At 37.8% G+C, this 24,966-nt stretch overlaps 1 protein-coding gene and 1 long non-coding RNA gene across 2 annotated transcripts in view; both read right to left on the bottom strand.

Moving 5' to 3' along the window:
• Positions 1–1,735, bottom strand: part of LOC139974685 (ATP-binding cassette sub-family C member 5-like) — a 31,554-nt gene extending 29,819 nt beyond the window's left edge. Inside the window, exon 1 of the mRNA XM_071981956.1 lies at positions 1,567–1,735. The gene's annotated coding sequence lies outside the window, so the exon portion shown is untranslated. The remainder of the gene's footprint in view (positions 1–1,566) is intronic.
• A 16,338-nt stretch (positions 1,736–18,073) lies between these two features.
• Positions 18,074–23,245, bottom strand: LOC139974688 (uncharacterized). The gene is made up of 3 exons (XR_011795526.1): positions 22,787–23,245; positions 21,534–21,787; positions 18,074–18,865 (listed from the first exon to the last, which is right to left on the bottom strand). It is a non-coding gene; the product is annotated as an uncharacterized lncRNA (long non-coding RNA).
• Positions 23,246–24,966: the final 1,721 nt, after the last annotated feature.

Here is a 24,966-nt window from a genome sequence, read left to right as displayed (position 1 = left end):
ATTTATTTATATATTTATTTATTTATTTGAAGGGTGGAATTAATTGAATGAACCACAATGGATTCAAATTTAAATTTATTTTTGCTATTTAAAAATAGATATTATGATCACAACAATAGACTTTTGATAGACTAATTAGACATGGGGGAAAAAAAGAAAATATCAAAATTTACAGGACAAAGAATGTCATTATGAGATTGTCATTATGAAGGATCATTATGACTTTTACTATTTTCAGAGGTGTGGAGGGTGGGGGGCTAAGTTCTCACCTGATGCACATCTGGCATTCAGAACACATGCAGTGATTTACACACTTATGTTGTGTGTGACATCAACTGTGCTCATTTACAACAGCTGTTTGGTCCACAATTATAACGATCAAAACCCACAAAACATTACTCAAAATAAAATCATTGCTTTCGATTGAATCAAAATAGTCCTGCCTAGATCTGTGTTCCGAATGTAGTGTCGATCATGAGCAATGAATTAATGAATTTGATTACCTTCCCTCTAGATAGCTATTGCCTGGACTGACCCAGCCGCGATCCTCCCCCTTCTCTATCCCTAGCTTCCCTACCCCATCCTCTACTTCCTCCTCCCCTACTCCACCGTCCCCCTCCAATCTCTACACAAATATATGGTAATTTTCTAGCATCCTCCTTATGGCAAACTGTCTTGATAGGAAACTAATTCTATAGAAATAGAATTCTATAGAAACTGTTGAATATATAATTTTCGATACATTTAAGTTCTGATGTTCACTGAGCTCTGTAGATACCTCAAGTGTATGCAGAGACTGCACCCTAAAGAATTTGATCTATTCATAAGGAACACATTCAGTGTGTGATAATAACTGAAAAAAACTTACAGAACTTTACCATGTTTTCCATAAAAATTCTCCCCTAAAACTTATCTTATTCCCCCTCCCCACCCACCCCACCCTTCCCACATGGGATTATCAGGATGTTCCTGTCATTTGTGTGCTTATAACAAATAGCAACTTAACACACCCTACATTGTTTGATTATATATATGTCATAGAATAAACAAATACCAAAATATATGAAAATGATCCTTTTGAATAATAGTTACCAGTATATATATATATATATATATATATATATATATATATATATATATATATATATATAATATATATATATATATATATATATATTACCATATATATATATATATTACCATATATATATATATATATGTCACAGGATACGTTACATCATATTTTATTGACATTAGTCACAGAGATTAATTTTTAGGGGGAAGTACCTCTCTCTTCAATAATACAATGGTTATTCCTTCAACTTATGACGTAATTACCAAAAAAACACTGCATTCAAATGTCTAAATGTCAACATAACTGAATGAATGCAAATAATTTAGATAATATTTGAATAAATTTGCTTATTCATGTGTATAAGAAATACAGGCTTGATCCCTGACCGCATGTGCGGCTAGAATTAAATTAATAATGCCACTGAAGATTCTCCTTGATGAATATTTCACATTTTCACTGTCATAAGATCTTTTTAATTACTAAAACCTTACCCTCCTGCAGCAGCAACTCTATGACTATAGCACCTTCACGATACACGGTCTTGTCGTGAACGACTTTCACAAAATAGACTCTCAAAGATCCCGGTATCCAGTATAAGATTAAAATTTTGCATTAAAACAGCCAAACAGTAGATAGGAACGTTCAATAGCACATCAGCCCAGAAAATATGTGAGCTGTCCTATTAAACGACAGGATGTGATCTGGTTTATGCTGTATGAACGCAGCACGGTATCCTGCCCCAGTGAACTCTGCTTCTACTACGAAGAACGACTGGTTAAACATTAATCACACTTCACTCTCTCTTGGTCCTGGAAAAGGACTCAAACAATATCACGGGCAATGCGATCATATACATACATATTAATTACCAGCGCAATTGCACAAAGCAGATGGTTTGGCATGGCAACTGTGAATTACTAACGTAAACAAAAGGGGAGGGGGGTGGGAGGAATAAACTTGGAATGACATTAAAAGTGAATCAGTAATTTGCTTTTGAATAATGTTTACTTTGAGGCTTGGGAAAACATCCTTTGTCTCAGAATGCATTTCACTTACCTTTGTATATTAGCTGGCCTTGCTGTATGTGTTATTAGCATATACTAATATCGCAAAGTACACTGTCAGGACGAGTAACAATAGCATTAATTGTCCAATGGGTAGGTGACGTGGGGATGAACCCCAAATTTTTTGCGTCCCATCATGTCCCCCCTCCCCCCAATGGATTTTTGTTTTGATATAGAAAAGGCTGGATAAGCAAGATACCACCTCTTATGCAGTCCATATACTAATTACAGCTAAAATATCTCATAGAGTTACTAAATTTATGTTCTGCTTTCAAGATATTTTATCTGCTCTTATTCGGTTGTGTGTTAATACCAGGCGCGTATCCAGGATTTTCTAACCCGGGGGGCACGAATTACTATCTAAGCGGAGCGCCACCATCGGTTGGCGCGCAGCGTACAAGAACATTTCTGGTTTTTATTGAAATGACCAACCAGATGTACACTTTTGCCTGAGAACCACGCATTTCCCAATAGTTTTTTTTTCCATCCATAACCTTTTTGAAGATTGTCGCCAGTCACACATCATGTTCGACCTCATCGCATCTACTGTGGATCATTGCTTTTTTGTAGGTGATTCTACGTCGCGGCCCATAATACCCGTAAGCCCCACCTTTCAAGGTTTTAAGCCCATTATTTGTTCAGAATTTGAAAATTCACAATTCTCGTGAATTCATTCACTTCAAAACATACCCATAATGTTGCACAAAATTTCTTCTATGGACAACCAATATAGAAAACCCTCCTTGAACCCCTAACAGACCGGTCAAAGTGCACGAGTAGAGGGAAGTATTATAAAGAATGGTGGTCAGGGAATTTTCGAAACTTCAGACACAGTTAATTTATTGGTCTACAAATGTTAAAACCTCTTATAACAGTTACTATAAAACTTCGTTGAAGGAAATGAAAAAATACCAAATAGTTCCGAAACCGAACACTACACACATCTACAGTTTGGAGGCTGTTCATCCCGGAACGCCATTTTCATGCTCACTGATATGAAGTGATATCTGCTGTTTGCTTTAAAGTTTCGAATAATTGAAATAATACTGAAATAAGTAACTATTATCTGTTTATTGTGCAATGCTCCACCAGTGGCGTAACGATGAGCCCGTGGGGCTCATGTCCCAAAGGGGCCCCCTATCAGGAGGTCCAAGCAAGGGCATCCGCAGAAATGTTTACAAGGGGGAGGGATCAGTAGGTCATAAATGTGTACACAATACTTGATACTATCTAAGCGGAGCGCCACCATCGGTTGGTGCGGAGCGTACGACGATTTTTTTGCCAAAAAAACTCCTAGATCGTCGGAAAAGACCCTTCCCGTTCAAGTAGCATTTACACATCGGTTATTTTGAAATCTCATGTCTTAGGATTTTGAATTTCAATAATTTCATTAATGCATTTATGGGTCCGTATGCAATTAACATAACCAGAGAACTGTTGTTTGGGGGAAATCATTGAAATGTCAAATGCTTAACAATTTTTTTTTAATTTTTGATTTTCCAGGGGTAGTGGGCAAGTGCCCCCCCCCCCTACTGTATGGATTGTAATGGAGACTACTGTATACAAAAACAGTAATCAAACCTTAGCATAGGCCTAATTTCGGCTGAACTTTGTCTCCATCTAAGCCTAATTTCCTGTGCTTTTTACTTACCAGATACCCCGAAGGCATCTTAATTCTTTCCTTTTAATATTATATTTATATGAAAGCCCTGCCTTCTTTTTCAAATGAACGCAGTTTCAAGTCTGTTGGGTGTTGGGTTATTGTTTTAGAATTTTTCAAAAAATCATACGTCCCAATGCTGTACTCAGTACAACATTTGCTGGAATTGGGTTTTAAATTATATACTTCGTTTTCGATTATAATAATAAATAACACAACTAGCTCGATACAGACATTAATACCAAATGAGCCCATGATCATGATGTCCGTATTCCGTATCACGTGAAAATATGCACATTGTCGTGTTCAGTCTTTGCATGAGTTTTTCTTTCCCAGTAAAACGGGCCCTCCCTATCCAAAGAGGTATACCCTTTTTCTGTGCACAATTTAGCGGGGGCCCCCTTTTGGTCGGGGCCACCTGCTCAGCACGGTCCGAGCCCATAGGAGTTACGCTACTTTGCCCCACATTCTTTTCATTTCGAAGACGCACAGTTTCAAGTTCATTACACACTGAAGGTTTCGATTCTCTATCTGCCTTCAGATCTTGGGATTTTATCCCTAGATATCGTTAGATATTGCTAGATATCCATACAGTACAGTTCCCTTGGGATTTCTTGGATTTTTCGGGGCCTGATCTTGGGAAATTGCAAAGTCGGAAGTGGTCACACTCCATTGAGGTGTATGGTGTGTTGCCGGATTTTGTCAAGGTCTTGGTACTACGGGCGAAGGTCATTAATTAAGTTTCGTAACTCATCGGGAAGCGATTAGAGGGGTGGGGCGTAGGGTTGTGGGCGCACGTTTTCATGCAGATGGAACAATCTCAAGAAGTGATGGATGCGTCATGTTCCCCGACGACTCGGTCGAGTTCGAGACCAGCCACAGTTGGTTTCATAGCACAATTGTACAATTTAAGGCGTCCATACACACACACGCGTTATGATAGACCATATATAGTATATATATACATATATATCTACATTAGTGAGAGAGGAAAACTGGAAACGTCAAAAATGGAGTTGTCAGTATAAGGGGTAGGGTGAAACGCACACCCCCTCCGTAATCCTCGATTCGTCACTGGCTACCCTGTGTATATAATAGTGATCAGCGCTGTAGTATGACTGTTCCTCTTCTCTTCCCAGTGTCTTGGCGTTTATCTTCTGCTCCCTCCTTTTCTCCTTTTTCTCCCTTTCTTCTTTTCTTTTCCCTTCCTTCCTCCTCTTTTTTTTCCCCTCTTTTTTCCCTTTTTTCTTCTCTTTTTTTTTCTTTCCTCTTTTTCTTACCCGGGGGGCGCGCGCCCCCAACGCCCCCCCCCTGGATACGCGCCTGAATACTATGTACACTTGCTTGAAAGTTCCATATATCGTTGCACAACCAGAAAAATAGCATCAACTTATCTATAGGCAACTGCATTTATAGCTGTACAGTACAGATTGCTTCAGTTAAATAGAAACAAATAACCATCATCTTTGTTTAATAGATTTAGGCTCAGAGAAGAGCAACTGCCCATTCTGTCCCCAGCGACCCCGTCCCTGCCCATGCCCTCCCCACATACCCCCAATATCTATGGTACACCTACCTCTAGGAGTCATATATGTGAGGGATCTCTATAGCTCACTTTGTCAGTCTGTGATGTCATAGATCCAACTTTCACTCTCTCTCTCTGTTATTCTTTCCATATTGCACAGGTGAATGCAATAGTGCCGACACTGAAAACCACGCAGGTGAATGCAATAGTGTCGACACTGAAAACCACGCAGGTGAATGCAATAGTGTCGACACTGAAAACCACGCAGGTGAATGCAATAGTGCCGACACTGAAAACCACGCAGGTGAATGCAATAGTGCCGACACTGAAAACCACGCAGGTGAATGCAATAGTGTCGACACTGAAAACCACGCAGGTGAATGCAATAGTGCCGACACTGAAAACCACGCAGGTGAATGCAATAGTGTCGACACTGAAAACCACGCAGGTGAATGCAATAGTGTCGACACTGAAAACCACGCAGGTGAATGCAATAGTGTCGACACTGAAAACCACGAAGGTTAATGCAATAGTGTCGACACTGAAAACCATGCAGGTGAATGCAATAGTGTCGACACTGAAAATGACGCTAGTACGTAGGTCGTGATCACAATTTTCAATATTTTAGCAGCATTTGCAAAACTCATCTCCAGTATTGAAAATGTACATTAATCATATTAATAAATCAAGAATACCATGCACTCCTGCATAATTTGCATCATGTCATATCTTTACTTGCTTACTGTAAGTCTTGTGTATGAATTATGAACAATTCTGATATCTCTAAGATAGAGTAAGTTTTTTCTTAGCTGTTTTGAGGAAGATGGTTGGACTTAACATTATAAAGGTTATTTTAAAAAAATACAAATATAAGACACATAAGAGTAATCAGAGAAGCAAACATGTAGTCAAAGCAAAATCAGAAAAAAAAAAAAAATCTATCAATTTAATGAAACTAGTAAAAAGAAGGTTACGACAAATAAACACATGAATATGTCATTGAAGTACATGATAAAAAAGATGATATTTGATAGTTTTTGGATAAATTTTGGACTTGAACCAATCAAAGGTGGGTAAGAGACGAAGCACCAACGGCAGGGCATTTCATAGACGTAATGCACAAATATGAAACGCATCCTATCACCACAAAAACTTGGATTTGGTCAATGGTTGGTGAAGGGCCGGGGCTTTCAAGCGAAGAATGCACCCACCACTGCAGCGACATTCGGATTGCCATGAAGAATTTTAAAAACAATACATGAAAATGTAAGGGAAATTAACCCACAAAAGAAAAAAAAGTAATGGATCATCAAAGTTCAATGGATATAGTCATGAAGTAGGTCAACTTCAAAGATAAATAGGTCAAAGGTAATATGGTTTATATGTTATAATCTGTTCATCCAGGATTTGTGACCTTAAATCAATATATTTCGGAAGTGACTGGTTTATGAGTTTCAATTTTGATTTCCAGTGTATTGGGGTTCACTAAGTTATAAAGACATATAATCTAGACATGTACATAACAATTAACAAGGAATATCACCTAAGAAGAAGAGGGGGAGGGTAGGGTGGGGATCGAGGGCAAGCTTGCTGCAAATATTCACACTCACTTAATTGTACTTCCATCTTTTTTGTAATAGCAGAGGCCATACGGAGGAGGGACATATTGCAATTTTGAGGTGACCCTGCACATGCATTCAAAATGGAACTGCAGTGTAATTTTTGACAAAGATCATCTACAACCACTATAAAGGGCAAGGGCGGCGGAAGCACTTTTAATCTGGGGGGGCACCGACATCAAAGGGCTCTTTGCAGAAATTCGATTGGACTGATGCAGCCTTATATTTAGTACCCTTTATAACTCTTATTGTATTATCTTATTTGCGTATACACATCACTCCATCGATGCCCCCCCCCCCTCAAGGAAAATATGCATATAGCACTGCAATATCCAATGAGCAAATTGGGAAACAAGGAACAAGTTTTCTTTTGAGACAAAATGAGGTGAAATCATGCTAGTTGCTAATGTAGGAATCTTCCGAATTAGAGTTTATTTCTTGTTAATATCTTAACAAATTTTTTCCATTCGAAATAGCTTTGAGTTTGGCCGACAGAAACTCATTAAAAGTCAGGGGCGTAGCCAGGATTTGCAAAGTTGTATGCACGACTACCTGAGCGGAGCGCCATCATCTGTTGGCGTGGAGCGTACAAGAAAATTTTTGGTTTTACAAACCCCTCAGATGGCCGGAAACGGCCCTTCCCGAGTGTTCATTCTGGTTCCCTGGCCTCTAATTGCTAACTTGAGACACCTCAATTTTTATGTAGAAAAAGGGCACATTTTTAACCTGAGGAAAAGTGGGGGGGCACGTGCCCCCTGTGCCCCCCCGGTTCCGCCGCCCTTGATAAAGGGCCATGTCCTCAGGTTAATTGATTCCCCATGGCGACAGTACTGCTTCATAAACATCCATGGTTTAGGTTAGAACAAATCCAATTCAACTTTATGTTTTGAAGTAGGCTAATATTTATGGGAATTTATGGGAACTTAAAATTTCCTGGAAGGAGCACTCCACAGTACGAGCAAACGTACCAACCATGGAGGATCATGTGACATGCTTCCAGTTGCTACTTACATATTATGTGACACGTTGTCAGTTGGATAAGCGTTCCGCAGACAACAGAACGCCATTGTAACAGGCATTTACGGTGAATATTAGAGAATTACTTAGGTTAAGATGATGACGTTCTTTAGATTTACTTTCCGTCTCATCAAAAAACTTGATCTGTATGGACCAGGCGCGTAGCCAGGAATTTGCCAAGGGAGGGGCAAAAATTTAGGCAAACTATCTAAGCATAGCGCCACCATGGTTGGCGCGAAGTGTACAAGAAAATTTTGGCTGAAAATGCCTCCCAGATCGCTGGAAATGGCACTTCCCAGGCCTTGTAAGTTGCATCTTAGCATTTCTCTTTTGAAATTACTAGCGATATCATAAAAACATTAAAAAAATATAAATATATATGCTCAAGGGGGGGGCGGCTGCCCCCTTCGCTCCCCCCCTCCTTGGCTATGCGCCTGGTATGGACTGTCATATATCTACTGTCAGAGTCTTAAAGATTGCTTACCGCAGTTACTCCAACCAAATCATATGCGCTTCTCTTACAGCTAGGGGCCTTGTGTTGCTAAGGAACAATGAATCCTGTAGTCTGCTTATTGCGTCTATGTATATTAGTTGTGTCTGTTTTTACTGGCGAACACCATTCGTGTACAAAAGCATTTAATTGTTCTTCTCCGTGTACATATTTTTCATCTCAAAATAGTCTTGATCAAAAAGCTCTCCTATCCTCACAACTCTCGCCTCTTACAAGTATCCTATTTGCCGCTCTCCATCTCATCCTTCCTGCCTCTATTATCAGCATACGTTGTTGTTTGCTCCTGCCTCTAAAGCTCCCTTCTGCTGACTAGCCAACTACAAAACACATACACATGGATACTTTACCCTAATGTGCCTCCATGATGTGTTTTAAAGAGGCATGGCAGCTCTGTGGATCATTTCTAAGTAGGTGCGCAGTCATGATTAATGAACTTATAATTAAAACAATGAAGCTGATAAAAATATTCAAATTGTATTTACCAGAGTGTGACAATCTTTTCAAATTGTAAAAAAAAAGAGTGTGACAATCTTGATTGGGGTGGATACCCCAGTTTCATTTGATACAACCCAGAAAGTGGCATTGGAAGGGATTTCAAGAGAAACTTGAGCTTTTCATATATATAAGTATTATATGAGTATTAAAATGAATAATGGAAACCTGACTGGGAAATTTTAGACAATTATGATAATAATACTAATAACAAGCAACTTGTATAGCTCAATATGCGATGGCTTCAAAGCACTTTACAAAACCGCCATACATTATATGAAAACAACAATGGAATATAGGGCAAAGAAATTTATGACCTAAAATTTCCCTATCAGGTATGAGTTTTCCATCATTCATTAAACTTATGCACAAAAGAAGAAGAAAAATCTAGTCTTTCACAGTTGCTATAGGTACAACTAATAAAATATCAGTAAATAGTATACAATTGTCACCAAACGAAAGTTCAAATTTAGTGTGTGACACAGTGCTATCAAGTGCAGTGTATATTCTGTTAATGGTTCACTTATATAATTTTCACCATCTAGTCAGTGTAGTAGGTCACTGTGCTAACATCATGCATTCCTAACCAGGCAGTACTTTGCCTTCTTCTTATCTCAACAAATTAAAGATCACATCAGCCAATCTCGGCTTTGACTGGGCGGCAGTGACAGAGTATCGTACACATAAACCGAGACGGACTTAATCACAGTCAAAATATTCGGGGCTGCTATTTTTTCGCCACTGCTTTTGAGTGATTTCTTTTATAAACAGTCTCCCGACGACGACCTGACGCAGACTTACATGGTTTTACAGATGATTGCTCCATCTGAGTCAAAACTAAAAAAAAACTATTCTCACCGTTTGATTTAGAACATCTGAGAGGACAGTCGATGGATTAATCCCACGATGCACCAGGACGACACGGCTTGAATTCAACTGCGATTGATTTACATTTATCGCCGCAGATAGGAAGGAACATAAATTACTGATCGAGCCACATTTGTGGAATATATTAGAATATGATCTATCGAGTGTACAGCTTCAAACTGTACAGTGATATCTTCTGCAGATATGAGAAACAAAGTCCATGGAAAGAACCATGAGTTACTATATACTGACACATGAGAACCTAAATATTGGAGGATAGCAGAAGTTAAAGTTAATGGGGAAAGGGGGAAAGGGGATGGGGCTGTGGGAGGTGAGGGGAGGGGCAGTGGGAGGAGAGGGGCAGTGGGATGCGGGAGATTGGCAAATGTGAAAAAGATGATTTTTCCCTCTAAAGTTATTCTCTTTTAAATGGTACTTACCTAGACGTTTCTCAACCATAGCTACCAATAGAGGAATGGATAGTAGTATGTTTTCCTGGGCACAACCTGGTGACCCCTACAAGTACCCCCGTTTAAAAAAATGCCTCTGACGTCTGTACACAGAATAAATAACTATTTCTTGTTTGGTCTTATATTGAAGCAAAAGCAAAATTCAATAATCATCCAAGTTTTAGTAGACTGAGGAAATTTCACATTTTTATATGTAATGACATGTGTCACATGTTTCTTTTAATACTAGAATGATAACTAGAATATCAGATGCAATCTATATGATTGGTTCAAAATATGTTTATACCTTATCTCTCAAGAGGTGTTCATTGGCCTGAAAACGACATGTCGTTTCAAAGCAGGCTCGACCAAGATGTGCTGTACATAGAGATATATGAACAGTCACTTGAAATATTTACTTATGTTTATATACTTATATTTACTTATGTGGTCATTACGATAGTAAAATGGTGACATTACTTGTCAGTACCTGATTCACACTGATCCGTCCCAATTCAATTTTTAAACTTCATTTTTACACCGTTGGTGCTAAGAAAACTTTATATCTTTATCTCAGATTTTTTTAATCTGGAGAAATGGCAGAATTTTATCTTTCTGAACAAGTACTATCGATACATTTACAACAGTGCTGTGAGTATTAAATTTGTACGTTTTTTTCGTTTTTGCTTTAGGTTAACTTTTGAAAGATTTGCTGAAAAACAAACTAAGGCTCAGTCCACACCTAATATATGCTTGATAACCATTTTTTTTTTTTTAAATGGAGAACTTCTTTTTTTTAACAATTCTGATTTTCTCTTCGTACGTGAATAAATTAATACTAACCAAAAAACCTGTCTATATATCAGCGGTAAAATGTTCAGTCTGGCATGTAGTCATAATGTTTAAAATTACTGACTGGTGGATGTTCCCTGCTGCATGGGAAATATGTATGTCATATTGTAAAATCCTATTTTAAGCAAAAGCAAGGCAAGTTTACTAAAAATCCAGGAGTTGAACTTCTTCAATTGGGATAATTGCTAAATCGATTATTTTACTTTCCTAGTTATCACATCCATAGAAATAAGGTTAAATTATTAAACCTTGACAGTGTTGACAACCAAAGAAACTTTACAATTAAGTTTATGGCATTAATTCACTTAGCATCGCCTGCAGCTATAAACTGTTTTCTTTACCAGCTAACCTTACATATCTACATAAGTTTGGCAACTTGTGTATTTCCTACAATGTCAGAGTTTACTAGGTATTTAAACTTCCCAAGATCTGGTGAGGGATTATCTCTCTTAAACAATGGTAAACTATTTTGGACAAACTTAGAATAAACTGTGTCTCTTTGTTTGAATTACTTGAGCAGGGTTTGTTTTGTGGTAGATAAAGCCAGCTTTGAATCTCAAAGAAATACTGACTGACTGTGTTGACTTTTACACAAACTGGGTAAACAAGGCGGAGGCAGCAGTAGGGCCAGTAGGTTGGATACATTTTAATTATTTAACTGATACTTTGTGTTTTGAAGAGTTTAGAGTATTGCTGTTATAACAGATCATCTATCATTCTCAAGGGTCCGTCAATTTAGAACGGTAAGAATGGTAGAAGAAATGCTGCAGCCACTTCAGTTATATTCGCTAAATCAATACAACCATAATTAACCGAATGTGGATGGATCTCCTTAGTACGGGAGGGCAACCATGCATACTGTAATTAGGGATCAGCCAACCCCTCCCCCTCCCCTTCTCACCGATAGAAAGAAGATTACAATACATTTTAGTGTACAGTACCGTATATATATATATATATATATATATATATATATATATATGTATAAAACATGCATATGTGGTACAACCCATAAACATAAAAACTTATTCAATATTGTTTCAAAAGTTGCAAAGTATAGCTATAATCATTTTGTAATTTCAAGCACCTTCCATTTATTCCCCAAAATTTCTCAAAGGCAATGGGACACCTTACCTGGATCCTTTTGCATGCCCCTCTACATGACATCTTAGTCCCCGCGACCCCCCCCCTCCTCCCAAGTTCAAAAATGTCACTTGCACACCTGCCTTGATATTAAATGGTTTTAGTCTTCATATGTCATAAAACCAACAAACATTGAAAGATGCGAAAGCTGATAATGCACCTTTATCGCTATTCCGATTTACAAAAACAAGCTGAAAAGCTTCATTGCATTTAAATTGATGATGATCAATACTTCCATTGTAAAGATGCACAATGCACTATAGATATGGATCATCTCCTTAGTACAGGTGCACAACCATGCATACTGTTATGGGGGTCAGCCCCCCCCCCCCACCTTCTCTGCCCACTGGTAGAAAGGAGGCTACCATTAATCCATACAACCTATAAACAGTCACAAATTCTTTAACATCATTTCAAAGGTTGCAAAATGTAACTATAATAATTTTGCTGGCAAGCACCCAAAAATGTGAGTGCCTATAACTATGCATCTTTATATCTACTCTGATTTTCAAAAACATGCTTGTCTGAAAAGCTTCAAGGACCCCCAGAGACATTTCCCCCTCCCCCTTTTTAAATCCTGGATCTGCCCTTGCTGGAACCTTTTTTGTACTCTTGATTCCTACCATATATGTATACATTTTTGAAATACATCTCTTAGTCCAGTATATCCGTGAGCGCCCTCTAAGTTTTCCCATCAGGCCTCCTATAATTGACCCTCGAACCCATAGCAGAAGTCAGGAGCCTCGCTGTAGCCTACACTAATACAGTGGTAAAACTTTATGGCAAAGATTACAGTCATAAGGGAAGCCAGCTGTACACTTCACCAACAAGTAGTTTTCAAAATGTGAAGCTTTGGCATTTACGTACATATCGAATGTCCAATGCAAAATTTATTGCAAATATGTAGGACATTCATATGCAACCCATGAGAAGAAAACCCTGATAAAAGGCTATGCAATGAATCGCCGGACTGTCCAGCCTTTTGCTGGACATCTGGCCAACCTACCCTGATCCCCCAATTGGGTTCACACTGAGTTTTGAAGCTGGTATTATGGATCTGATCTCCCCTTTTGCGATTCAAGCATTCACACAGGATTATCCTCAGCAAGGGATCCAGTTCTGATCTGATCCTAGAGATGCTCTTTCTTCGGTGTGAAGTAGACATTCGATTTATATGAACAGCAGAGCACCCTCGGATATCATATTAAAGCACCAATTGTCCTCAAACAAATTGTAATATGTTAACTTATTATTTGAAATCAGAATATCCCTTTCATGTGACCTCTGTAGCCAAGCCAAACATCAACAGAGGTTGCCGTCATACAACTTGACAAGCTGCAGTCACTGACAGCAGATCATAAAACACTAATGTGAGTTGATTACTAACTACAGTTGCGTTCGTAACTGAAAAGTATTTTGAAAGTTCATGTCAAACTAGTTGCTATACACACCTTGACTTGTGTTTTCTAACGATCCTGTATGTTTGGCCAAACTGAGCAAGTGGAACGTCCTTGAACTGTCAATCACCCACCAATCTGTACGCATGCTCACCTGGTGTGTGTGTGTGTTTGTGAGCGCTTTCACCCAATTGTGTTACTCTGATTATGAGATCTATAAACCGCACAGATCAGGCTCATTAGAACCGATGTTATAGCGCCCTCTGTGGAAATGCTTTAGAACCCAATTGTAATGCTTCAATTGCACATTTGCTAAATTGCTCTTTTTCCCACCTAATGGCTTAAAGGCATTGAAGAATCATCCCAAACTGTGTGCGGCCATCTGAAAAAGTTAACTTTCTGTTGCTTGCAAGTGACGTTTTGTTTGTGTCGCTACAAAATGCAGACAGTAATGAAATGTGAAACCTTGTTATCTTTAGCTGGACCTGAGATGAGATAAGTTTACATTGCAGGGCTGGATCCATCCAAATCATGCCCTCACGTTTGCCCTTTTGCTTATTGCTAGATAACTTTGCATAACAAACTGTGACCAGACCCTTTATTTTGCAATTAATTTTTCCATACTTGATATATTGTAATTAATTACTCGGGATTCCAGCAGACAACATTTGTCAGTGTATTCAGCTATAAACCAGTATTGTAACAGCATGAAAGCTGCTCTGAACCTGCAAGAAACTATGACCACATATGGTTAAGTTTTCACATCAGTCACTTCTTCAATTGTTCTAATGGGGTTTGCTTATCAAGATATTTAAGGAAGTGTTACGTACAACATGACATACACATGATTAATATGTTTCACCTTGTTTATTCCAGGTTCAATAATAAAATTAAAATATCTATAAAAAGGGGGCAGAAAAAAGGCAAATAAAGATCAATCTTAATTTTCAAATGTCAAAATAAAAGTTTATCTTGAAACTAAAAAGTTAGTCTATTAACGAGCTTGAGCTTCACATGCATGTTACTGTGAATTTATAAAAAAAAATTAATCTTGTGTTTTGTCAAGATATGAGAAATTCTCAAATTACTATTTGCTATAATTGAAAGACAATTTATTAAATGCAGACACAATATGTGTTATTTATTACTTTTGGTAATGTTATAATAAATGAGCTCCGTTTTAACAGCAGCAAGGAATAATTTTCTGTTAACCACATTTTGTTATAGCAGCATGGAAGGTTCCTAATTTAGTAGCTTATAAAATACCATTTCTGTGTACAAAGACTGCTACAATTATCTTTGCAGTTATCTAGGAAGCTGCCAATTTTGAATAGCATTTTGCCATGCAATACCAGATCAATTATTCCCTGACTTGCAGTAGTTAGATAATATAATAATAATAGTAATCAGCATTTATTTTTACGACGCTTAAGCGACTACAAATGTGGGAGAAACCCGCACAGGCTTATGGATTACAACTTACACGTCGGGTGGCTTCCAATTCAACATTTTAACTCAAATTTAGAATCTTTTCAGTTTAGTAATTGTCCTTTCAGATGGAGAAACCGTAAATTGCTCTTAGATGAAAAGCCCCACATTACTATGACCGGGCCGGGTATCGAACCTGGAACCTCCCGATTGCTAAACCTCATTACTTCAAATGCCACCACCTTTTTCCACTTGGCCACAGCACCAGTTAAATATGAATTCAACCAATCTGACAAAGGCATTTTAGAAAGACACAGTGCCAAAACACAAAGTGGAAATCAACCAAGGGAAGAATCTTTTATATTAATTAACAACTTTGGTGGTGAAAGGTTACGAATGTCACAGGCCAAAAGCCGACAAAATCTGTGTGTCATATTAAGTAGCGTCATTAAAATGGTTGTCCTACGCCTATACCACAGCAATGATGAACAGATGGGAAGTTAAAACTGAATAAAACTTATCGATTAAATCTTGTTTACATTGTGATACTATTTATGAATGATTAATTACTCCCTGATGACAATTAATTATCAAACAATTAGACTGCTGATAACATATATAAGATCGGGTGTGTTTAAGCCAATTACTTTGATGATATAACAACAATGGTTGACGTGATTCTTGCACTCCAGATCAAAAGTCATAAAGCAATTAACATCGTCCCAGTTAAAGAATATCTGTGATTACTCTTCAAGTTTACTGTGCTTAAATTTAAATCAAGGTTAGCCTGTTTAACATCTGAGGAAGAGAATCCATTTATACCCATAATGGTAGCAAATAGGGATAGTAGCAGATTTGGCATAAAGGTTCACTGGCTAAATATTATAGAACCGGTGCCAGGTTCAGGGCCGGATTAAGGGCAACTGATGCCCCAAGCGCAGCTCAATAATGGTGCCCCCTCTGCCCCTCCATTGCTTATTAAACTGACCATGACATTAAGTCTCAATAAGTGGTGAAAATGAAATAAAAGTTATGAAAATTTTAGAAGCCTTCTTCAGTTTTCTTCCAGGTCAGACCCCACAGTTATATTAAATAAAAATTGTATTTTCGGATTCGACTAAAGTTGAGTGTGGCAGTGAAAGGGTTAAGGGCATGATAGCTAAGGGGAAACTCTGTGGTTCCCCAACCCCATTCCCTTGGTGCCCTAAGCACATGCTTATTTTGATTAATGGTTAACCCATGGCTGGCTGGGTCATGGCATCGGCAAAGCAGGCCATGGCCTAGGGCCCAGCCAAATATGGGGCCCTACGAATAGGTAAGCTTCCTTCAAATTAACATGAACTTTCATGTAATTGGGCACATAGATTAACACTTGTGTCAAGTGAACGTGTCAATGGATCGTACATTCCCCAAACCACCACACTCCATTGATTAGGATTTATTTAGGAGAGGGGAGAGGGGAGAGGGGAGAGGGGAGAGGGGAGAGGGGAGAGGGGAGAGGGGAGAGAGGAGAGGGGAGAGGGGAGAGGGGAGAGGGGAGAGGGGAGAGGGGAGAGGGGAGATTTTGGTAGGCTTCAGGAAGGCAGGACGTATTTTACATTAATTACATTTTGCTCTTACTACATCATTTACAACATCAAAGGTCAATGTGATGAGAAAGTCATTGTAATCATGACATAATATTTTGCTTTGCAAGTTCAGTGTTGACACAGCTCGATATTTACTCCATACGCTAAACTTTAACACAGCACATGCATAGCCCATGTGGGTTATTTATGTTAGCTCACCTTTGAACATGGAATACTTCCATGGTACAGTAACTTATTACCTATTTCCAAAAGTTTAGAAATGCATTACATATTAACAGCAAGTTTGTCTTTCAAATTTTCCCTAAAATATGCTAGACAGACCAAAGTACATTAATATTAATGAATAATTTTATGCTTTTCAGTGACTCGTTATCTGAGCATTTTGTGAAAACCTATAGAAAATAGATGTATATAGGTGGACAGATCAAGCAATATCTGGAACGATGCACTTAGTCAAGTTGTGGAGCAATTTACCATATGTCAAAGACGATCAAGTTAAATACTCAACTTAAAGCAAACAGTTTTGTTTGGAACGCTTTAATCTTCCACATGAACTGAGAAATTCATTATACGTTGGAAGAAAGATGCATTTAACTATCCAATAAGGTAGAAGTATTTATAAATATCAGCACAGCAGGTTAAATGTTGAAAATTTCAACTGTTAAAAGAAATCTTCATTGTAATGGTTGATTCACAATTTCTATACGTAAAACCTATTCATTGATATTGAAACCTGTTCGTAATCATAAGTAGTGAGCCCGGCAGCAATCTCGTGCTCTCCTGCATGGTAAATATTCCCAGATGAGGAATTCTTCACATTACACTACCGCACAATGTCTAATTTAAATTGTTTTGTTTACGTGGCCGAGGCGTCTCTCACTCGGCATTATTCCTGACAGACTGCACAGCTTTTGTGCAGATAGGCTGAACATGCATGTTGTTAAGACACGATTACTATCTTTGCAAAGTCTTATTCAAGTGAAGTGAATGTCCTCATATTCTGAAGGAATAGTTAAAATGTAAGACGCCTTAACTGAGCAGAAATTTGTTTTAAGAGTCCAAAGAGGTACGTTAATTTATTTTATGGTTTGGATGTAAGTTTACCCCGGAACTAAAGGCTTCCTGTCCAACTGTAATATGTATATCCCTCACTTACAGATCGAGAGTAAAAATTGTTTTTCATTAGAACTTAGTGACATTTTAGATAGGACTAGATATGATTGAATGGTCTAGCCTTACTATTATAGTTGACATTAATTCACTTGTTAATGATGTATTCGACCGAATGTGCACTTTGTAGTTCTTTGTATATTTGTATTTGTAGTTTTCACAGAGGTTAACAAAGAAAACGAGAAGGAATAAATAAAGAGCAACCTTCCGTGGAAGACTTGGTCCTTTATGACGGCTACAGTTATATTCATACTTGCATATAAATCAGTGTTAATGTTTGCATCTAACGTAAACTTAATGGACCACGGATTATTTAATTGAAAGCTTATTGGTATTTATACTAATAATGTAAATTGTTACATTGACACAGGCATGGCATAAACAATTACCCATGGATGGCTTTGACGGCAGTTAAAAGTCATGAAAATATAAGATAAAATATGAGGTTACGTTCAGTCCAGTGAGACATCAATTCATATCTTTACTTTTTGTTCTAAAGGTGCTCACAAGAGCACTCACAAGAAACTAAAATAGTAGATACCAATGTTGTATTTTATGCAGAGAAAAAGGCTATTATTGGAAAGTTCTGGGATCAGCCTTTAGATCCTATTGTAAACAAAAGAAAAAAAGGAAGGGAAAATGGAGTTCAATGAAAAGGGATTTGACCCCGACAAATAATGGAGAAAATTGTGAATAAAAATCTGCCACTCATTTTACGTCACAAATTTTGTGTGCTTACATCACCTGCAATTGCTGATCAGAAAAACATGCACTCCCATTTGGTGAACTTAAAAAGTTCTTATCTTAACCCTTCTTAATATTTGGCTGATACCATGATAAATGGATAACTAATTGATATGTGTGGCTTAATTTGTAAAACTAACACCTGATCCGGGCTTGTTCAAGATAAAAGTACAGCAACGATGCCGGTGCTCATCAGGTATATAAACAGTGATCAACACGGTATGCTAGCTTCTGCTGATTATGAATTCTTCTCTGCTTGTAATCTGTTATGAAGAATAAACATGGTTACTTACAAACAGTAAACACTGGAGCTGTGAAGACTTGCGGCGATATACCTCCCTCCACTATACATACACACCCCACTTTTCAACTTTGACCAAGTAGTGGAGGAGGTGCATGGTTGTAGATCTTTCGTTTTGCTCGTTTTTTAACATCCCACGCTACTGTGACGACTAGGTGTAGGTGTGGCTGTATATCGTGCTGAACTTTATCTTGACTAATTGGTGAATAGTATATAATCAACAATCAAGCATCCAACAGTAGCATCATTTGAGTTAAATATCTTTCTGATAAGCAATACCAATACAGTATGTTAGAGCTAAGTGGTCGTAGTTTGTAATGTATACAGTAACCTTTCCTGCCATCGTACGGGCTTGATTGTAGAAACCTATTTTGCAAGTTCTGTTGCAAAGATTTCATTAGGGATATATATAAATATATAAATATATATATATATATATATATATATATATATATATATATATATATATATATATATAAATGATATATATATATATATATATATATATATATATATATACCTTATGAAATCATATATACATTTATATACAGCATAACCTTGAGAAAGTTTGCTTCGATTCAGACCTAGAACAAGTATCAAAATTCTTACAGCCTATTATGCACGTATATAAGAACCAAGGCTGAAATGTCACTGACGGTAACTGTTTTGTACACTAAGAATAAGCGAATCCCCACATTTTGGATGAGAAAATTGTGCACAAAACATTCTACTGGTGTGACATCAGTAGTACCTGAAGGATGTGGAATGTAGTAAAACTTTTTTATGAAACAAAACATGATACTTTACACAGCTTACCCTAGATTATTTGTTGGTTAAAGATTTACAATGACTTCCTATAAAAGTATGCTCAGACCTGATGATCATAATATTATTGTTAGATAGTTAACATGAAATTATTGGATCTTAGCCACAATTTAGATGCATTCTTCTTGAATAGTCTGAAGTAACAAATGTTAATGGTAAGAAGACATTTTGAAATTTCTTTTTTTAGCTAAAATTTTCTGCGACCAGTTGTGATGCAGTTTTATAATATGCAACATGGCAAGCTTTTAAAGATTATTTCTTGGTGTCCCTGGGACAAACAGGTCTTAGTTTTTTTATTGTCCTAACAGATAATTTGGATCATCTGAACAAAAATGTAGTACAGTAACTAAAAATGACCAATGTGTGCACTGTGTAGGTTTGGTGAATAGAACACCAGCATTGAGCCAGTGAAACTTCCCTTCAGGAGTGTAATGAGCTAGCTACCACTAGTTTTGTATTATTTAAGTACCTCCAATGTGATCATGGAAGTACATACCAATTTATAAATGTTTTAAGGTATTTAGTTACAATCCAATCTGAATTTGATGACAAATTAGTTGTCTGCCGGAGGTATACCCCTGAAGCTGATCTTGGTCGTCAGGACAGGATTTTGGTCATCTTGATAAGACGACTATAAACAAATTGGCCCTGTACACGCATAAATGTTCATGCTTTTGACGTCAGAGGGCCCAAACTTTGCAATCTTCAAATGACCTTCTTCAAAGATTAACTATCATAGATTAAAAATACATTCTTCATTCTGTTACACATCAAGAAGGACTTCATAAGAAAAATGGTGAGCCCATATCAAAGAAAAACCTGCAAGGAATCATAATAATTTATTTCCCAACCATTCCAGGCCATCAAGACTGAAGGTTCTGTCCATGGAGAGGAATTGTTTGGTAAATTTTGATCCATTTCTTTAATAATTTTTGGAAAAACATACACCAGTACTTTTTCAAAACATCAGCTGCCCAAGTTTATTCAATGGAGTATGTGAGTTAAAGGATTGGTTCAGTTGTCATACATGTTTATGTTATATGAAAGAGGACAATAAAAGAAACACAATGGTGAAAAAACTGTTCAAATGTCTTTTTTGGTTAAAGAGATATTCAAGTGTAAAGTTTTATCAGATTGTGTAGAAACTGCTGAAATCTGACTAGCTGTGATGTCACATCCTCATTCCTGAAAAGTCTTTGTTTTTTTCTCTAAATATTTTGTGAGATTTCATGACTTTCAACCAAAAGATATGTCAGGAGATCTCATATTTGTCAAAGCAAGTATTTGAGATTAAACATCTGAAGAATTTTTGATTATATTATTTTCAAATGTGTTCAAAAATGTAAATAATTTTTAAAGAAATATATTCACAAATGTTAAGGAAGTGAGGATGTGAAATCACACCCTCACAGTATGTCTTACTACACCAGTCGTTTTCAAAGAATTTTTGATATTTTTAAAGTGTCCTATCTCCTTAACAGAGCATGCTATCATGGTAGTTTCTTCACTGTTCTTATTGTCTTTTTGTGCTCTTTCATACAAAATAGACATGTCAAACACCTGAACCAATCCTTTAAGGTTTAATTTACTTGAGTGCTAACGTGTGTTTCTTCATCTATCACTGTACGTGTTTACCTTGTTTCGATTCACTGTGTGGTATTAGTACAATGAGACCTGTATCTTTGGCTTAAACTTCTGAGATGTTTTTTTATAGAAAGCAAGATAATAGACAATATGACAATGTGACCAAAGCTTGCTCAAAGAAACAAAATGATACAATTTGGAGTAACTTTATGAAAACTCACCTGTAAGAGTCTCAACCACAGCAATTCATGAGAAGAACTTCTGAAGAGTGGAAACTCGAGATGGAAGGGTCCTGGAGTGGAATCAAATGGTTTTGGGGGGTTTCTTCTGCTTCCAAATCTAAGCCCCATCCTGCCATGCAAGACAATTATCAAATACGTACAAATGTCTCTTTGTTAGTTTATGGGTTTTATATTTGCCTCACAAGAGCAGCCCAGCTTCAGGTCAGCGTCATTTCCTTTGTAGACCAACATTCCTGTAGTGCAAAGGATGAAATAAATTTCAGCAATTTGTATATATATTAAAAAATAAATGTAATACGTGTCGCATATTAATAATGTAACTTGCACCTTCACTTGATTACACTTATGCAACATGAATGTCCATACCATTTTGCTGAAGGGACCTGCAGTAGTTATATATCTAGTTGATACTCCCCTAATTGCCTTTTTCATTTTAATTTTCTGTTCCCTTAACTCCAAGGTTTTGACCTCCTCCCTGTCATACCAAAAGAAAGAACGAAAAACCTTTACCTTATGGCAAAGTAAAATCATTCATACTTCTACAGTGTGCAACATTATGGGTGGGAGCCCATGTATGGGGATCTTGAAAATGCACAGCATGCTAAACAGTCTATAGTATCCAAGTCCCGGGTACTGGGGGAGCCTGGGATAGCTGGGCCCTCCACTTGTTCGACTGCAGTGGATAACCCTTCCTGGATGCATGTGTGGATATGACTAGTTCTTAGCAGCATCAAGTTTGTCAATGATTCACACATATGGTGTATTTGCATTGGAAGGTCAAATTGCATTGCTTCAACACCTGCAAAGACAAAAATTATCTACTTTTCAGAAAGGGTGGGTGCTTAAAGTCAAAACAACCTTAATAAACTTCCTTGCCAGTAGACTAGACTATAGTTTATGTTAAGGGTTATCAAGTAACCTAACATACATTGCAATAATATTAAAGGTGACAGCACTTGTGTTGCTTTAACTTCAAGTCTTCTATTTTTCTGAATGTACAGAGCATATCAACTAGTAAACAATAGAATGTAATGTGCAGTGCGCTATTATAGATAACGAAATGTGATTTTGTCCATAACAATAACATAGGACACTTGCATTAAACTGTAGGCCTACAGTTAGTCTAAGGTTAGGCTAACACAGGTTATGTAACTAGGCTATGTAAGACAATGTAGACTAATGTAGGCAATTCACTACTGTCACAAGTTCAGCACCTAACTTTAGATGCTCACCATTAGATGCAAGACAAATTACTATATATTACTACCCAGATGACTGTCTGAAGTGGCATTGTTTCCACTACAGTCACCCTCGGCTTTCTGGCTAAGATCGTGTGTAGTATCTGTTCCCTTTCAAGGGTAATGGTGATGCACACCGGACGATGATCACACAGTCATAGTCCCGATGCAAGGGGACTGTGGTTGAGAGCGGATCAGTAGTTCGGTAGTTTGGTTTTCGTGCCCAGGTTCTTTCCTGGGAGACTTTTTCTTAAAAAGTATTGTTTCCACTACAACACTATTTCAGCAAACCTCTAAGTTTCTTTTCTTTGTCTTTTGTTGTTGTTGTTTTGTGAACGAGCTAGGTAGATATTTCCACTTACTTCTGGTTACTATAGGCCCGTGTCACTATAGGGAAAGTCCCAGGAATGAGCGCGGCGCTTCGGAAAGCGCTGGTAACTCTTGAAAACGAGGGCGTCCTTTCAATTTAGTTCATAGATAAATAAGTGATAACAATTTATCCGAGATTTGGCTTCAGACCTAGCTTAAACCTCGAGTTCATGACAGGGGCGTATCCAGGGGGCGCAACAGGCGCGCGCCCCCTATTGGCCGTCACCAAAAAAAAAAAGTTTAGCAAAAAAAAATAAAAAAATTGATGACGACCTTTAAGTGAGATGTCGGTGATCGCTCAACCCCCCCCCCCTCCCGTATGCTTTATTTTTTGTTTGCCAAAAAAGGTTCTGGCGAAGTTCGGCGGCATAATAGTTTTAGAAACATAGATGGTAATTGTGTTTGTATTATCACTATAAACACTAAGTGACATGCCAGCCATACTAAATTGTGCATTTTGTGTCCATATTTACTGGAAATGTTGCTTATTATAAAGGTAGAAAATGGATCACATATGGCCATGGGCGGCGATCCTGGGGGGGGGGGGAAGGGGGATATATCCCCCATGAAAATGGGTGGAGGGGATGTAATACACCATATCCCCCCACCAAATGCCAGGGATAAGAATATTTCATGCCTACATTTATGCATCATCGTTAATGTACGGCTCTTTTTTAGCTTCATTTCTCGCCTACCATAAACGCAGTGCGATCTTTTCAAATGAAGCGTCTTTATAAAGCAAGAATAGTTGACTGTAGGCTTCATTGGTCCTATAACAACAAAATGTATTATTGCGCCCACGGTATTGATATAGTACATATATGCACCCTCATAGTATTCATATAGGCCCTATAGTAGGCATACACACGTACATGTTCCCTCGAACAGCTGAGAATCTCATGTTACCAGGGTAATGCTTAATACACGTTTCACCTGGATGCCCTAGCAATCGGTACCTAGGAATGTAACTATGTGTAATTGTGTATTGCATGTGTATAGGCCTATAATAGCCTGCATGAGGCCATTTTCTTCATCGAATAATATAAAAGAGCTCTCGAACATTCTAACGTTGCGCCTGAAACAAGATTGACAGGGGCAATTTTCCCAAAATAACACCCGAAATTAAAAAAAAAGGTATTTTGGATCCTGATTATGAGATATTTCGGACATGACATCCCTATTTTAAAGTTGGGTATATGCCGCTTGGAAACCTCGGGAAGTGCCGTTTCCGGCCATCAAGAGGGTTTGTTAATCCCAAAATTTTCTTGTACGCTTCGCGCCAACTCATGGTGGCGCTACGCTTAGATAGTCAACAAGGTCATATCCCCCCCCCCCACTCGGAAGTACGGATCGCCGCCCATGCATATGGCACCATTTTGTATTTCAGCCCTTCTTCGAAAGCAAAAATTGTCCACCCCCTCCCCTTAGACCCATCCCCCAGGACGGCGATCATTCATGCCTGACGCCCCCCCCCCCATTGGAAAATCCTGGATACGCCCCTGCATGATGCAACTATATTTTCGGTAGGGGGCCTGGGCTTAATATGAGTGGATCAAGTTGATTGAGTTTTTGTGCCCAGGCTCCATCTTGGTTGATTTTCCTTCAAAAATTATCTTGCAAGAGAAAATCAGCAGAGTTCATCACACCTTTGAAAAAAAAATGAACAAAAAACGCTTTTACTTTCCAGTGTGGCAAATGTTTGTCTTTCATATATGAACGGGATCAATTTACCCCTACCATGCAAAAACAACATATACAGATAATTTCGGTCTACATCCTTCGTGGAACAGCATGCATTAATTTAA

Source organism: Apostichopus japonicus, chromosome 10 (genome assembly GCF_037975245.1).
Source record: "Apostichopus japonicus isolate 1M-3 chromosome 10, ASM3797524v1, whole genome shotgun sequence".
In the NCBI taxonomy this organism is placed as follows: Eukaryota; Metazoa; Echinodermata; class Holothuroidea; order Aspidochirotida; family Stichopodidae; genus Apostichopus; species Apostichopus japonicus.
This window is presented reverse-complemented; position numbering and strand designations above follow the sequence as displayed.